We start from the raw sequence: 17,152 nt of genomic DNA, 5'->3' as shown, positions 1-17,152 counted from the left end.
GGAAAATTATATGTGTTGTGATTTTATAATAGTAGGCTTGCATTGATGTCAACACAACAGAGCTTAAAAATGTCCATTTTGCTGATTCCCTACTACTAGTTCCTACCCTAAACAGGTTAAACTGGTCAGGTTTAGAGTCCTGTTTAAGAGTTACGGTTAGAAGGAGGCCCACACAGTGTAAGACTGCATGAGTGTGCATGTTCTTCAGGGGTTAAAAGCCATTTTATATTATGACTCCATTCATTTACCCGTTATGCAACTGAGAGCAATAACCAAAGATGAAATCACTTTCACGCTATAATCATGTGCTGTGTGATTGCAGCCGGCTCCATAGTTTCAATAAAAAGAGTGGCACCGCAGATTGATAAGCGTTTCTGGTGGGATCAGCATTCTGAGTGGCTCTTGGCTTGAAAAGCAGAGAGAGAGAGAGCGAGATCTGAGTCCTGCAACCTGCTCGGCAACATCAGAGATGACCCGGGTGGAAAGGATAGGATTAAATAAAGCGTCAACCCGTTTGCCACAACAATGGTGCAGTTTCCCCCCACATACAACACTGAAACACTCATTAATCACCTATTATGCACACATTTAATGGTTAATGCGGTGCACATAAATTAATAAAAATACAGTACACATAAAGCAGAAATGCTTCAGTATCAGAATTTGTTGCTATCACTTTTCTTTTGGGTCATATTTTTTGAAATGTGTGCAACATGTATATATTTTAAACGGCTATCATGCAGTGATTTATTGCGTATCACTAAGTGCTCTTAGTTTACGCTGTTGCAAAACCCTTTTTAATACCTGGAGAATAGAAAATATTCAGCGGGAGTTAAAATGTTACATTGTCTGATGAAGGCCGAGCGCTCCGCGGTGCCGCAGCTTGCACCGAGTCCTCCCCACCGGCCGGTGGATGTGGTGGAGGGAGGCGGGACCTGTGGGCCGGGAAGGGCGTTCTCTCCGCGGTCAGACTGGGCAGAGTCATCCCGAGGGGTGGGTCCTCCGGCGGCCCAAAAAAAGGAAAACCCACCTTTTTTTCATTGTTAAGGACGCGTTGGAATGTGATGGTTTGATCTGAAACGAGCCAGGGAGGTGGATATCCGAAAGGAAAAGAGCCGACGAAAGTGAGGAGAAGGACGGGAGCGGGGACCGGGCGCAGCTCCGCAGGGCCTCCGGAGCGGATGAACTTGTCCTCGGCTTCAGCGAGTCCTGCCGCCCCGCATGAGCTCGGAGCGGGGAAAGTTGTGGATATACCGCGGCGTTTCTTCCCCTCTCCCGGCAGCGGAAGAGCCGAGGTAAAGTTAGAATTTTCCTGTTTTCCTCCCCGGTGTTGGGCTGTGTGTGTGCGGGGGGGGGGATGAGGCGAACAGGCGGGTTCGGTCAGCGGCTTCCTGAGTCGGACCGAGTCTGAACTGCGGCAAGTTTTTCACCCTCCTCCCCCTTCTGCTTGTCCTCCTCCTCTGCTCGGCGAAGCATCCAGGACTGCGGCGAAAGCTCCAGCTGGTGAAACTGGAGACCCTTGAAACATTTCACAGCTTATCTTTTTGCAGACATTTCGATGTTTTTGCTGAACATTTCCAACGCGCTCGGCCTGTGCCAACGCGCTTTATGACGCATTTAATACAGGTGCCCATCGCCGCTTATTTCGTCCGTAATGTGTGTTTTAATTGAGATGATACCTGAAATGTGTGTGTTGTTCCCCCGCTGTCACCCACGTCATCTAGTTTTATCAAACGTTAAAGGAAATACCCTTAAATTCCTCGCCAAAGATGCCAAAATCTTTCGGAGTCTTCCATGATTAGCCATGACACAAGCTAGCTAGATCCCCAAATTCACTTGTTTCTTTACCTTCAGGTGCAAAGAAGATTAAATATTGTGTATGTACATATTTGAGCAGTGAAATGGGCTTTAAATTCAACATTTTGAAGCTCAGGAAGAGCGAAAATGAGGTCATGCAGAACAGGGTAAAAGTGATTTTCATACTAAACATGGAGCTGGAAGATCAGCTGTTATTTAAGCTATTTTAGCAGCCTGGAACTGCAAACAGATGCCTTTTCTTGTTTGTTTTTAAAAAAAAAAAATCCCTTTAGAGTATCTGCCAGCTGATTACACGTAAATCTAGTGCTCAAGGTCAGTGAGGAAACCTGCGATGGCAGAACATCCGAGGAGAAAATGTTGTGTTCTGAACAAACCTCTTGCTTTTCTCCCTTTACGCAAGTGTAATGTGATTTTCCTTCTGTCGCGGAGACGTCAGCCGATGAATGAGCGGTCTGAAGATGCTGCCTGCAACTTCTGGAAACACTGACAGGCATATTTTTCCACAAATGCCAATTGATTGTAGCCCCTCTTAACTCCAGAAGGATAACTTCATTAGCTCAAAGGGGGAGTTTCCCCCTTCCTTCCCAATGGCCAGAGCATAAAAATGCAAAGTTTCTGGCTCGCTGTGCAATATTTGCACAAAACATCTTATATTAAGAGGCCAAACCTGCTCTCCTACTTTGTTGATTTGTTCAACCAACTCCGGAGAAAGGCGTTTGTCTTGCGTCACGTGAGCTGACATACGTTGCGCCACGCGGTCAACAGACGAGAGAGAGCGAAACCCCGACTGAACAATGTGCCCCTGTGCTGCCTCGCCGCAACACAGCTGACTGTGCAGGTAGAAAGGCTGGCGGTAGTGGCAGAACACTGCTCTGCCAGGTGGGGCTCGTAAAGAACAGCACTGGGAGGGAGAGCGATGGAGGGGACCTGCCTTGACCTGTTTCAGACACGAAGGAGACGCACAAAACAACAAAAAAAAAAAGCCTCTGATGACTTTCCAGGCTGGCTCCCAGCCCTCTGTGGACTACACCAGCTTAGCTACCAAACCGGTGCTCCTGTGAAACCACTTTTCCCCTGGAGCCTGAACAGGCACTTGTGTGGCAGCTGAAAAGGGGTCCCTGCGTCATATTTAGGCGAGGTTGTGACACCGCATGTGGAGGGAATGTCTGCATTTTATCTGACAGTTTGGGATTCTCGGGGGGGGGGGGAAATTTAACGAGAATACCAGCGAAGGACTGGGCGAGAGGCTGCTGGATCCGTGCTCCCCCCGACGTTACTCTTACTGAACATGATGGCTCAGCGCTGCGAGACCAGGTGTTAACGTTAGCCCACCATTATGGGTCTTTTTGTGCTCGCTAGAGTGATGCCGAGCTGTGCAAATCTCACCTGCAAGCCAAGCTAACAATCACGCATCCATCAGTGCAGCTTTGGATGCAACCAAAATCATCATTACGGGTGTCCAATAAGGGTAATTATCAGACTAAGCGCTGGACCTGGGGGATTAGCGAGCAGCTAAATGACTGCCCCGGGGATTAAATTAAGAAAAAAAATTGAGGTTTTCTGCCTGAGGGAATCAAACCGACAGGAATGTTGGACCTAGCCCGCTGGCGGAGGTCTCACCAACACCCCTCGCAGGGAGGGTTGTGCACAGAGGCCCCTCTGCTGGTGTAGGACTGTCACATCGGGATGGAATTACGCTCTATAAACAGTGATGTCATGTATTTTTATGATATTGCTGCATTTTCAACTGTTCAAACCTCCCATAAAAGTAGCACTTTAGCTTCTGTCACTGGCGTTTCTGCCTCGGTCCAGTCGTCGGTTAATTGATGATTTAATCGTAGCCTGGATTAGTTTCAGTCCCAGCGAGGCCTACACTTCCTCGGAGCTGTAACAGATAGCTCAGATAGGATTTGAAGCGGATGGTGTTGGTTTGACATGGTTATTATTAGTGGTATACTCGGGGCCTCCTTGAAATAGTACAGATGAATCAGGTTCTCCGAGAGCATGAAGCCCACACACAGCCGCCGTCCCCTTTTGTGAGTGAGCGCGAGTGTGTGTGTTTTGCGATCGTGCAATAATAGGCTCGGTATCCGGGACAGAGGCTGCTGTTGACAATACGCAGGCCAGCTGTAGCTGCGACCAGACACGGCGCCGTGCGCACGCCCTACAAATAGTTATTTAAAAAAAAAAAGAGACATTCTGCTCATCATTTGTGGAGGTCGGCATGTCCTCGCTCGTCTTTTTCCGCCACGTTGTTGCCACTCGTGTCAATCTGTCTCCACGTCATTTAAAAGGCACATCCGGGAGCGTTCGCGCCGCTCGCCGAGGTTCTCGTTAACTCGCATATGGGCCGTTGTGGGTGTTAACGCTTTAACACCTCTGCGTCATCACAAAAATGGATCCTTTTCATACGAGCTCCCTCACAATCGCACCGCTAACTAATACACTTCTCCACCATTACAGTATGTGTACCCTTTTTAACTCGCACCTCCGGTTTTTCCTGCTAATCCTCTGGCTTTTAAGTTCATTTCCAGGGCAGTTATCGAACCTCGTAGGTGATGGGGAGGCCGGGAAGAAAGGCTGATGTTTAATGATAAACCCGGTCCATTTAATGTTTGGTGAGCAGGGATGTGGAGTTTGAGCTGCATTTTCATGTCTTTGCTGATGTCAGGACTGCAAAGATTCCGATTCAGGCCTGAGCTCTTACATGTTGTGGTTCTGGTTCCCACGCTTCACCCTGTGCTGAGCCCTTGTTTATTTAGCCAAACACTCCTCCCTGAAGTGTATTTGTGGCTGTCAGATAGCTTCAGGTGTTCTCTGCAGGTTTGTAATGTTTAATCGGCAGCAGAGCCGGGCCCGGCGCCCCACGCGGCTGGAGTTTGGACCATAATCCGGGTCACCGTGCTACTGTGCTGTCAGGTTTCATCCTTCTGTTTTTCTTTCCCCTCGCCGGTTCTAGCACTGTTTTTTTTTTTTTTTGGGAGGGGGGGGGTTTCAGGCTCCAATAAGTTGTTTTACAAAAGGTTCCCTGTGCGTGTGTTCTGTTCCTTCACCGGAGGGAACGGCTCCCTCATCAATCCTAAAAAGAAAAGAGAGAGTGAGGTGTGAGGGAAAACAAGCCGGAGAGAGTGAGGGAAAAAGGAGAGGAGACACGTTTAATGGATGGAAGCAAATGTAAAACATTCCTCTGAAATTCCTCAACCACACTTATTGTTTTAGCTCCCTTCCTCAGTATTTCCCACCTTCGGAGTGTTGCCTTATCTCCTTTCTCACCATTAGGCCTGTAACATTCCTAAATATCCTCTGCTTCACACGTATGTTCAGGACTTAATGAATTTGGAAATCCTAAACGGTTCCCCTCAACATGTCTGGGTCAGCTGCGTGGAGACCGCTGTTGTTACTGTCTTCTGCCAGTTCATGGGCTCAGCGACGTGTACAGCGCAGGAATTCGGACGGGTGGGGGAATAACAAGCAGTCCTTCGTCTTCAGGAAAGGGGAGGAGGAGGAGGAGGAGGGGGGGTCTCAGGGGCATATTTGGCATAGTTCAGCACCATTCCAGTCTGGTTCAAGATGCATTCTTCTCTGAGGTCTGGCCGGCCCGCCAGACCGATCATTGTCAAGGCAAAGACGATCACCACACACACCGTGAGGTGGCAGCGAGGGCAGAAAAAGGGGTTTTCTTGCCACCTGCAGACTCGCGGGGACGACCTGCCACCCAGCCTGCAACCACCTTAATACCTATAAATGGACGCAGTCGGTAAATATTGAAGCTTCAGCCAGCAGCAGGGTTTGTGTGTCTTGGGCACCATCACGATGGTTTAATGAGTGTTTATGTGCCCAGAGCTATAATACGTCTCTCTCTGCCTTTCTTCTGTAGAATTATAGTTACAGCTTACGCTCCGTGGAGCTTCTGAACTCCCGGGCTGTTATTTGCAGCTGGACAGCTGCTGATATCGGTGCGGCAGAGGTTGGGTTCAGCAGGAGGTCTTCAGAGTGTGAGTCCAGATGACGCTGAACTGGTCTAACAGCAGACAAGCGCCTGGCACTTCCTGTCTTGCCTGTGATGAGGCCGGTTCAGGGTGGCGCCCAGACAACATCAGACGTGCCGGCGGCTTCGCTGGCGCTTTGATGCGTCTGGTGTGTTTTCATCTCACTGCTGTGGATGAGGAAACCACCTCAAATGGGGGAAATAAAAGGAGCTGCCAGTACCAATCAGCGCAGGACAGATGCTTCCAAAGCGGAGCGTTTGAGGAGCAAGAAAGTGACGCAATCCTCTGGAATGGAGTTGACGGACTTTGGACTCGTGAAAGTTGTGTCAACATGATCTGAACTCATCCCCGTACGTTGACGTCTGCGTTTGGATCCTCACACGCTCCTTCTCGGCGCTCACACCTTGAGTACACGGAGGACGTGTTCTCGCATCTCCACACTCCTGACTCTAATCCGAAGATCTCCGGGGTGGCTCTGGAAATACAGTTCCTTCTACTGATTATTTTTCTTGTGATCAGAAAATATACACGGTCTCAGAGTAGGAGTGCTCAGACACCACGGCGGCTTTGGGAATGCTCACTTCCCCTCGTATATTTCTCACAGGCTCTCTTGTTTTGCTCCCTGTTCTCCTTTTTTGACTTTATGTTGCCTCATTCTATCAGTAGTCTTGATGACATTTTAGAAACTGAACAGTTCCCAGTTGGCTATTATCTGAGCAGGTTTGTGTCCCATTGGTGTGTTTGTTCACCCATCCCTCTGTGTTTGTGTAACTCTTGTAATCCTGGGGTCAATGCATGGAGACCCTGACTGCGGGGCTATTTTCAGCCTCCTTTTCCTTCCTCTGAATCCCTGTTCTTCTTTATGTTGCGTTTCTTATTGGAAGGGATTTTGGCCGGAGGGTCTTTCGTGGAAGTTGGCAGACAGTAGGTTTGACTCCTGAATACCAACCTTTACTGGTGGCGTTTCATCTGGGGCTAAGAGTCGGAATCACGTGGCGTTAAGGCGACAAAGTCCACAAAATGGGAGGAAAAATTGACAGTATTTCCACAGCTATTATTCAAAATGCCTGTCAAACACCCACAGAATCTCCGAATGTGACATCTGCTTCCTCCCTATTTCTCATTAAAGTAATAGTTAATTAAAAGGCGAGCTTTAATTGCTACTGGTTCAGAGCCGGTCGCCTGGCTCGGCTACAGTCAGACGTATGTTTGGCTCCATACGAGCTGTATTCAGACGCAGGAGCCTCCCAGGAATCCTCTAACACCCCTGAGCCCCTGAGTGGCTCGTTTGTGCACTGGGAAACATTGTGAAATACCAGGCATGGTTTATGGTCCTGCCTGTAGGACCAGCACCCCCTTTTTCTCCCAGCATCTGGGGCTTTTTTTGGGCGGCCCGGCCGGGTTCACCCCTCAACCAGTCCCCATTAATTTACACGTTTGATATATTCATCAACACAGGTTGGTTTTTACTCTGAGATGCCAAAGTCACTACAGGAAGATGTCCGTCAAAACTGTCCATCTATTCAGAAATACTTAGTGGGATTAATTATTGTTATTTTACTGCATAATTAGTGTAATCAGTGCTATTTATAGGGACTTGTGTAGTGACAGACTGGCCACCAGTATATCAATGAAGGACCTCGGCCCCACTCTGAAGAAAGCTAGGTTTATAAAATGATAAACTGTCCATGTTTACTGTCACAGGTGGGTTATCTTTGGCATGTAAATGTAAATTACAGGTCTGAAAACAAATTAGTGCCAAACTGTTTTGAATTTATAATTTGTGGCACCTCTTCTAGTTGGTGTAAATGTGGTACTTTACATGCGCCCTGTAATGTTTTAATTCAGTGTTTCATCGGCACCATTTTGCCTCTCTGATGGCGCCGGTACTTGTCCTAAATAGCCTCTCTCTGCGATGGCATCTCCGTCTTTGCCTCCTTTTCCATCTCTAGGTGCGAGCTCACTGAAGAATGCATTAAATGAGTGTTTTATCTCTCCTACAGGCCTGCTTCATCTGCACTCGCAGCCATGCCAAAGCATTCGAGACACGATTGACCTTAAAAGGAAACAATAGCGGCCTATCAATTCTGCTCTGCCAGTCAAGGAATGGCCTGCTGTGGCCTGGGCAGGGTCCAGTACACACAACAGAAGGAAGTGTTTGGAAAATGGAACCAGCAGGGAAAGTTTCTCTTGTTTTTTTTATAGGTGTATACTGCCTGTTCAGGGATTGTAGAAATACCAGGATAATGGGTCCTAACGCAGCCCTGCCCACCTTTTAACATTCCTGATCAAGTCTTTTTATTCACAAGGTCTACGTGTCCTTTTACTCCCTAAAGGACAAAACTTGATGACTAAAAAAAAAAGGTTCGGGAGCTTTGTATTGAGCTGTGTGTCCGTCAGTGACATCACAAGCTGTATTACTGACAGACTGATCCGAGTTATCAGGAGTCCTGCATGTGAACGTCTCAGCTGCTGTTTGCGGAACTGTGAGGACGTGCACTGGAACTGGACACCTGTGCCCAGACAACCCCACAGCTTTCACTGGTTCCCAGTGGGCAGTTAAGAGGGTCGTGGAGTCCCACCTGGCATCTTAGCTAAAGCTGACAGGCCCGTGTTGTCATTCAGCTGTTGTGGGGTTCATGTGCTTCACTCTCCTTCTTCTGTCCTTTGGTTCTGTCTCCAGCCGCCCTGCTCAGTGTTTTTGATCTGGGCATCCCATTTTCCTCCTCAGTAGACAAAACATTGTCCGACCCCTCTGAACCATAACCCTCAATCCGCACTCACGTACACACACACACACACACACGCACACACACACACACACACACACTCTCTTATACTGCCTTCTTCTAATCACACTCAGGAAATGGGCTCCATACAGACGAGGCCCGCCTGGGCAGTCGAACTCTGGATGTAGTTTCAGGCTTTAAAATATTCTCCATAGAGGAAATTGAACACGATCCCCCCCCCACATTCTCTCTTTCTTTAGCTTCCCATTTTTTCACGCTACATTTATATGCACTAATTTTAAATGTCCCCCTTTAGACCAACGGACAGGGAGAATCTGGTACCCAAGGGCTCGACACACACACACACACGCACACACACACACACACACACCGAGTAAAAACTTTAGATTATTGGAAACATTCATGTGTGTGGACATTTCTGTGTCAGTTCACATATATTAGAAAAACATGTTGATGTAATGGAAGAGGAAGTGTGGGGACTGCCCCAAAACAGATTATAATTACACCAAACGCTGACAGAGTGTGTATGAATGGAAACTTTCCACGTGGGAACGGTGCTCAGTGTGGCCATACATGTGTATTCTGAATTGGAACAGTTCCGATCGGATGAGACCTTGAAGTATGTGATTTACCAGTAACGTTCCCCAAACTTGACACGTTGAATGGAGGAGAGATGCTTTCTGTGTCATGAGGCCACAGACGGACTTAATATCTGAACAACAGCGAAGACCCGCGTGTTGATGTGAGCAACAGCGTTGGGTTGGATTTGAAGGAGAGGGTGACCTGCGAGCAGCTGAGTGGCAGGAGCGACTGTCTCTGCCCAGCCATATCTACAGTATCAAAGGCTGTTTCGGCACATCACTCACGTCTGGTGTCAACATTTCATTGCCAGTGACATCAGCCCATTTCAGATTTCATTCCCAGCCGCTCTTGTCGCTGAGCTTTCAGAAATACCCGGACATGGCGTTCTTCGTTAAAAGATTAGCTTGTGCACTCATTCACACATGTATGTCTTTTGTACTGGTATGCCCATTGGGCGCTTGCTGTTGACAGAAATCTTCTTTCTTCTTCAGCCCCCTCATCCGTGTCTTTCCCCCCGGCTTTTACTTCCCTTTCATATCCTTTAAATTCACTCCAGACTCCAATCTTAAATCTGGATTCTCTGTGCTTAACCAAACATATGGAATGCTACTGTAGTGGAATGCTCCAGGTCTGGGACGTGTGTGTGCGCGTGCGCTTGTGTGTTTCGCCAGGCACATGTTTTGAAGCGGATGAGAGCTTCTAAGAAGACGATGTTTATGATAATGGTGCGTGTGTGTGTGTTTGTGTGCGCGGTGCCTGTCCTGAGAACTGAATAGGGCCTTCTGTTGTTGTGGCCAAACACTGCCTGTCTGCTCATGCATGAGTCTATTGCAAAGGTCCTGAATGTGTTCCATATCTGAGCAGTTAGCTCATTCTTAGCTTGTTAGCTTGACTGCGAACGATCGCCCCTACAGTGAGCGCATTGTCAGCTCGGCCTCAGGCTCGGGGCCTTGCCAAGTGCCAAACATAACAATGGTGAAAGATGATGATGTGTGTGTGTGTGTGTGTGTGTGTGTGTCCACTTTGACAATCCTCATGGCTTGATTGTGTGTTTTCACCTACAGAATGGAGACTTTGGAAGGACGAGATTAATGTGTGACCGATACAAGGATGCATCTCAAATGTAAGTAGCCTTTTTGCCTCAGTTAACCCTGACTTTTTCCTCTTTTCCAGTTTTTGTTGGAAACAAAGAGTCTATCAAAATTAAATTTGATGATTTAATATATTAAAGTCCCGCAAAATCCAGTAATAAGACACTTTTTTTTTGCTACAAATGGCCAAAATATATATTTTGGAGACGGATGTAAAATTGTGTTGTGGACTTGGTTTGAGCTGATTAAAGAACTAGAGGGTTTGGGAAATAAGTCTTAGCTTAATTTTCTCTGAGAGGCTAAGATAAGAACACTGAAATCACATTTGTGCATGAGGAAAATCATTAACCTGTTATTTACTAAAGTGCAAAAGTCCAGCTACGGGCTTCTCTAAAGCATCGTCCTCTGGTTTTGTTTTCGACAGCGACTGATTTCTTGACAATGATACTGATGAAGTTCTGGTATTTTTGTAATTCTTTTATAGCACCGACACTAGAGGAAGGGTTGATATTGCACAGAAATAAGTAGAATAAAGAAGGAGTCCAGATTCTAATAAATCACTTTAAGATATGTCCTTCCCCCGCTGCTTTACCCACCTTTTGTCCCTCTTTCTCTTCCGCTCCTCTGGTCTTTGTGAGTTTATTTCCCGTTGGGCACAAACGCCGGCGCCGCACTTCCTTCCCAGCAGCCTGAGCTCACGCAGGAGTGGCAGGCATTCGTTGCACTTTATGTATGTGGAACACAGTCATATTCATAAATATTCGCACTCCTCGTGCTCAGGGACAAGTTGACCTTTGCGTGTGTTAGTTTATCTTATCCGGCCTTAGCGAGCGCTGACAGAACGTGTCGCTGTCTCGCCAACATCTAACAGAACAGCTTATAATCAATATGTGGCGAAGGTGTGTTCGGTGCATCCTCACTGCATTTATCTGCATTTATTATTCCGGATGCTGGCATGGCTCACATCCTGTTCAAGCTGAATATTGTGAAACCCAAAACGGGGAATGGATCCAGCTAATAAAGACACCCCTGATTCAGCCATGTATATGGCTGTTAAAGCCAATCAATTGGTCCTTGGACTCTAAACTATTAGGCAACGATTAGGAAAATGCTGGTTTATCTCATACTTTACGGAAAGAATTAGGATTAGGACTACCCTAACCAGTTGGAAGATTTTCACTATACCTTCCTTCTACACCCTCCACTTTTGTTGTTACACCAAATGTAGACAGAAATTTTGAAAAGACTCCTTTTGCGGAGCTCAAAAGTGTAGCTTCTCTGCTGTGAGGCCACTCTCAGTATAAGCCTATGAGGAAACCAGTTCTTCGGGCCCCTGCGTCACGTGACATAATTACACTGTTTGGCCACTATGTTAACTTGGCTTCAAAAGCCTGGCACTCTTCCTGGGGGCTTTGTTTCCCCCAAGCTAAATGTTTTCTGGCCATAGCTTCATATTTACATAAATACACGAGCATCAATTTTCCCCGAGAAGACTGATTAGAGAGCGTTTTGTTAAACCTGTTTACGTGTGACAGCCTTATTATCTGTAAAAACACGTCTGCATGCTAACATCAGCTGCGTTGGCCTTTACCCCTTATGCAAACCCCTGGATGCTTGTTGGGATTCCAACAAAAGCACGATGAATTTGGTATCCTTGCTGGTAAAATGCACCTAAGATTTCCTTTCCGAATGCCAAAATGAGGTAAATGCAGGTACTTCCCTCCTGCTAGCGCTGATGCTCTCCCTCCTTCCTGTAGCTGGTGCTGCATTCCTGCTGCAGTAATCTCTGGCAGCTACCTGCTCTGCATTCTGCAGAGTCACGCCACACGTCTCGCTCCTGCCTCGTTTTGCTGACGCTGACGCAGGCACTTTCTTCTCCGCTCCCTGCTGAGAGAGCCACCGAGGTCTCCGTTCATCGCCAAGTCTCAGGCTGGTGTTGCATTACCAGACTCTGCCAGCAGCCAGACGGCGGGCGGGGTGAAGAGCCATGCGCTCAAACCCCCTGACGTGTCCACGAAGGAGCTGTTCAGATAGAAAAGTCGTATATTTTGCTGTCATCTCATCTCCTCAACCATTAGAATAACAGTAAGTCAATCGCGCCAGCGCTGATACATTTAAATCAATTCATTAATTTAAATGCAGAGGCAGGATTTCCTTTCTATTATTTATATAATTACAGAGTTATGTGCCTGAGGCCGTGGCTTGATTTAAGCCTATACACTCTATAACCCAGTCCATCTGTGATGAGTAAATAATGGATCCGAGGTAACATTTTTTGCCATAAATCTCCTCTCACCGCTTTGTTCTGTCTGCTAATGCATTTGCTCGCTCCATGGCACCTGGTTTATAGTTGTATTTCTCACAATCTCCGTGTCAGTCTGCAGAAACCCTCCTTCTGTAACATTTCGCAGACGCCACGACCCTGTTTCGAACTGGCACACGGCATAAAACAGTTATTCAGCAAGTCAAAGGGTTTATTTGCGTGATTCCCATTTCTGGGGCTTTGATTATATCATTTTAAATGGTAACTGATGACAATAAGCAAGCAATTTGTCTGAGGAACCCACTGAGTGTTTGTGTGTGCAGAGCCTTTGTCCAACTCCAGGGTGTTCTTGGTCAAAATGAAACCTTTGTATTCTGTCAGCAAGCAGTAAAAGTAGTGATTTCTTTGGGACTTTACATTTAATGTGCACACAAAAACACAAGGGACAACATGATCATTCCGCTGCAAGCAATAAAAATGAAATTCAGTTGGAATTACAGTGATAACGTGGCTGTCTCACTACTTGGGTGCCTTCATCAACAACAATCAATGTAGATAATTAACATTGCATGGTTCATAAAGGGCTGTAGGACCATCCCCAACTTTTTCCACTGGAGAAATAAATAACCACAGCATAGCAAAGTCTACAAGTATTCTTTTTATTTATTCATTAAGCGAGTTTAGTGATAATCTAGCTTTTACAGTTTTATGATTAGATATAAAGCCGACAGCAGAATTTATGTGCTAAGGCTGCACATTCCTCAAGGTTATGCCATATCTTAACTTTATTTATTCGTTAAAGAACATGTCCATAATTCCTAATACATATACTGTACCTGACTCAATTTATGTTGCTGTGTGTGAGCCATCACTCTAACTCCAGACCCAAAAGCCTGTCTGTGTTCTTTATGACCCGTCGCTGACGCTGCTGACCTTTGTCTGTCTACCACACCCTCGTTCTGTCTGACTCGCCCTGTATCACAGTCTGCAGCTCACCAGGGCTTAATCTACGTGTCATCAAATTGTGATGGCTTCATATTCTCTTATCAGTTGGACGCAGCGAAACATGCACATCCCCGCTCAAGGTGTTCATGGCGTTGCGCGGCTCCTCCCAAGTGTGCGGACGCTGACGTCTCCTGACACCTGAGAGCTCCACAACAGCTGTTGAGCTTAGCTTTAAATAGGAAGTCCTGGGAGAAGCTCCTGGTAATGGACGGTCAGAGAGTTCCTCGTAATTCTGCTCATTTCTTTATTATCTGTCGCCAGAGGGTTTGTCCTGTTGGTTTGGACTTTCTAAAAGGTGGACAGTGAGCACACACAATGAGCGGCTCTAGTGACTTTCATTGACACGACCGTTGCTCTTTTCCCAGCAAACACATCTGGAATCCTGCTTTTATTCTATTTGAGTCCTGTTCCTGTTTTATCATGCAACACTAAAATAACTCCTCTTCAATTTCCTGACCCTGCATGTGAATGTGTGACTGGCAGAGATACGTTTACAGGAGGGCGGCGGGCTGAGCTCGTGCTAGCGTAGAGGCAGTTGTACAAACCAAAAATGATGCTTTCCTTTATTCATTATTAACATTCAGTGTAAATATTCACTCTGATTGCAGTTTCTCCCCTAAGAACATCCGGAATAACTGGATGTGTTTTTTGTGGGGTTGTTTTTGGGGAGGAACTTACATCCCCTCCCGCTCTGTTTCTACTTTAGAGCAGCTGTGGCCGCTGTGTATAATCCTTCATGTAGCGCTGATATCTGATCAACAACATGCTCTAATTTAGCGTTTAGCGACCAAGCCAAGCTTAAAAGCTCCGAGGGATTCGACAGTTACATCTGCAAAAGTTAAACAGCCTCGCACAGAAATTTGGTCTAATGTGTACAACCATCATACTTGCATTAGATCCAACGGGGCAGACAACATAAGTCTTGTGGAAATTCCTCCTTCCTGCTATGTCTGCCCCACCATTGCATTAAACCTCTGGTAGTTTCCCTTTCAACCCCTCTGGTATTTTCCCCTCTCGTCTTGTAACGCTGCTCCTTTACATATATTGTACAGGCTGTGGGTTTAAAGCTGAGCCAGGAGACCCTTTATGTAGCCAGACAGAGGAAACGGAGAGACGAGGCCTTGAAAAGCCATAAGAAGAAGGTTAGTGGGCTAGGACATGTTTTGAAAGGCTTTCTGTAAAATTCCATTTGAAATTCCCGATGGCTGCCAAACTGAAGCATCAGCACTTAATGACCCATTAATGAGACAACAGCCGACTATGTTTGACACTTGTGGTAAACTCCAGCAAGAATATGTGTTTGATCCACAGTTCTGTTTGTTCTAATAAAGCCGAGCTATGACAGTGCAGCAGACAACAAAAGGAACATTGTGGGATGTCCTTGTTCTCGTTCTGAGTTAGAAAAAACAAAACATGAAGGCCATGCTTCAGATCTTAACCATCTTGTGGCTTTCATTGCTACACACACACATAGACACACACACACAGACGCGCACACACACACGGTCTTAAATGACTACATTATTGGGGCCTTTACATTGACTCCATTTTCCATTCATTTCTGCAGCCTAATCCAAACCCTCACCTCAACTCCAACCAAGCTTTTCCTCAAACCTTCACGAAACCTCAATTCATGTGTTTATCTTAAACTCCACTGTCATCATGAAATATAATGATTAAAATTTTTGACCCAAAATTACGGGCCCTTTACCGTGGTTGGACCCCACAGGGTGACAAATTCAGTCTGGCACACACACACCTTTATATGGACACAAGCTGGTAATGACACAAAGGTGTGATTTAAGCATTTTGATGCCACTTGGGGCCCTTTATTAACCATTTACAGGGCAGAATAGCTTCAGAACCACAAGTACCAACCTAAAGTCAAGTGCAATGGAGATGGGATTTTTCCCCCATTTCTTCCCTCTCTCTTTCATAGAGGGAACAGAATGTACTAAAGGGAGCAGTCAGACAGGAAGAGAGTGGCTAAAGCTTAATGATATGGTGTATGATTGTAATGTTGCTGCTTGTGAGACTAGAAAGAGAGAGACCTTTTTCTTTGTGTTTGTTGTTGCAACGGCCTCAGTTTGGTGTTGTTGGTTTAAGACAAAATGAATGCGTCTCTGGTTACTTTCCTCTCCCTTTGACTGGTTGGCTAATTAAGTTTCACGTGATTATGGTTAATTTGTATGATTCTGTTAATGTTCATTTCAAGCCAAGAATATGCCAGCAGCCGCAGTCTCGTAGCATCGTCTTTTTGGCCACATTTACTTGCACCAGCTCTATTTAATAGGGTACCGAGGTCTCCTTTTCAGCCCCTCTCCCCTCTGAAGTGATGTGCATGAAGCTGTGCTGGTACCTGTGCTTCTGCATGAACAGGGGCTTCAAATGGAGCCATGTGTAAGAACAGTACTGAGTGCACCCACGGGTCACATAAGGTGGGGTCAAACAAACGTGAGACGTGAACTTCCCTAGTCTTTTTTAACAAAGGCTGTGAGCCTCTGCAGAAGGTCAATTTCTGTCAAAATTTCAGGAAGTGAAAGCCGAAAAAAGAGCCCGGCTCAATGGATGAGTGAGCAGATGTTTACCACACCGCTGGGACAGTGAAAGCAATGCAAACAGTTGTTTCAAATAGAAACCATATTACTGGAATTCTTGGGCTACACAACACAGCTCCAAGTAGCTCTGTTTTAAGTAAAGCCCTGAGGACACTCGGGGGAAAAAAGTAGAAATATTTTTATATTCTCTCAAGGGTCTGGCTATAAACTCCAGACAATGCCCTGTCAGGCGTGGGCTTGGAACAAGCTGTCAATGACCTGGTTAAGAGCAGGCAGCCCCCATGTTAGGCAGTTGTGAGGAATGTGTTTGCATTGTAGAGGTCGGTTTACATGCCTAAAAACGTTACCCACCTCCAGGTTTTCCTCTTGCCTTGTCATTCAATACTAGTGTTTGTATCAGTGCCCTTTAAGGAACAAAGATTATTGATAGATATTGGCCTTAATCGTACCTGTAAGAAATTCCTGACCTGCTGCATTCCAGCCTTTTTGGACGGCCCTCATAATTCTCCCCTTTCTTGTCCAGCGTGTTGTCGGTGATAAGTGAATCAGGTATGTTGATTAGTTTGGGAGAGGTTGGCTCTTGCCAGAGTCACTTTGCACGCACCGCCGCCCATTAAAAGCACCCACTTGGCTGCGCTGGTGTGCGTGTCTAAGAGAGATGGAGGGGAGAGATGAGGGAGGGAGGTAGAGAGCTGGCAAAGAAATAAAGAAAGAATGAAAGGAGTGGTAGGCAGTCGGCCAAGGCAGGAGTAGCTGGACCTAAGCAAACACCATGTGCTGCCCTCAGAATTGTTGAATTTACCGAAATCAGTGAAATTTACGCGAATCGACCCTTCGGCGATCGGAGAATAATCAAGACCAAACGTGAAGTACTTCATTATTAAATTAAAGAAGTGGCTCTTGAGTCTTGGTTAAATTTCCTCTAAGTTGCATGGTGTTGTGTGAAGAGCTGTCACAAAGAATTATACCCGGAGTGTGCCAGTGAGCGCACTCCGGTTTCTCTGAATTTTTGGGAATTTGTCACAGTGCTTTTACTCTACCGAAACAAGATCAGTCAAGGCACTGTTGGATCTGTTCATCCACTTGATCGCAACAG

At 46.3% G+C, this 17,152-nt stretch overlaps 1 protein-coding gene across 2 annotated transcripts in view; it reads left to right on the top strand.

Annotated features, from left to right (window-relative positions):
- Positions 1-876: 876 nt before the first annotated feature.
- Positions 877-17,152, top strand: part of luzp1 (leucine zipper protein 1) — a 28,710-nt gene continuing 12,434 nt past the window's right edge. The window contains exons 1-2 of one of the 2 annotated variants that reach the window (XM_029825905.1): positions 877-1,295; positions 10,204-10,262. The gene's annotated coding sequence lies outside the window, so the exon portion shown is untranslated. The remainder of the gene's footprint in view (positions 1,296-10,203; positions 10,263-17,152) is intronic. The other variant, XM_011618375.2, reaches the window with a different exon arrangement.

Source organism: Takifugu rubripes, chromosome 2, assembly GCF_901000725.2.
Source record: "Takifugu rubripes chromosome 2, fTakRub1.2, whole genome shotgun sequence".
Taxonomy (NCBI): domain Eukaryota; kingdom Metazoa; phylum Chordata; class Actinopteri; order Tetraodontiformes; family Tetraodontidae; genus Takifugu; species Takifugu rubripes.
The sequence above is the reverse complement of the archived record's forward strand: the minus strand, read 5'-3'. Positions and strand labels throughout refer to the sequence as shown.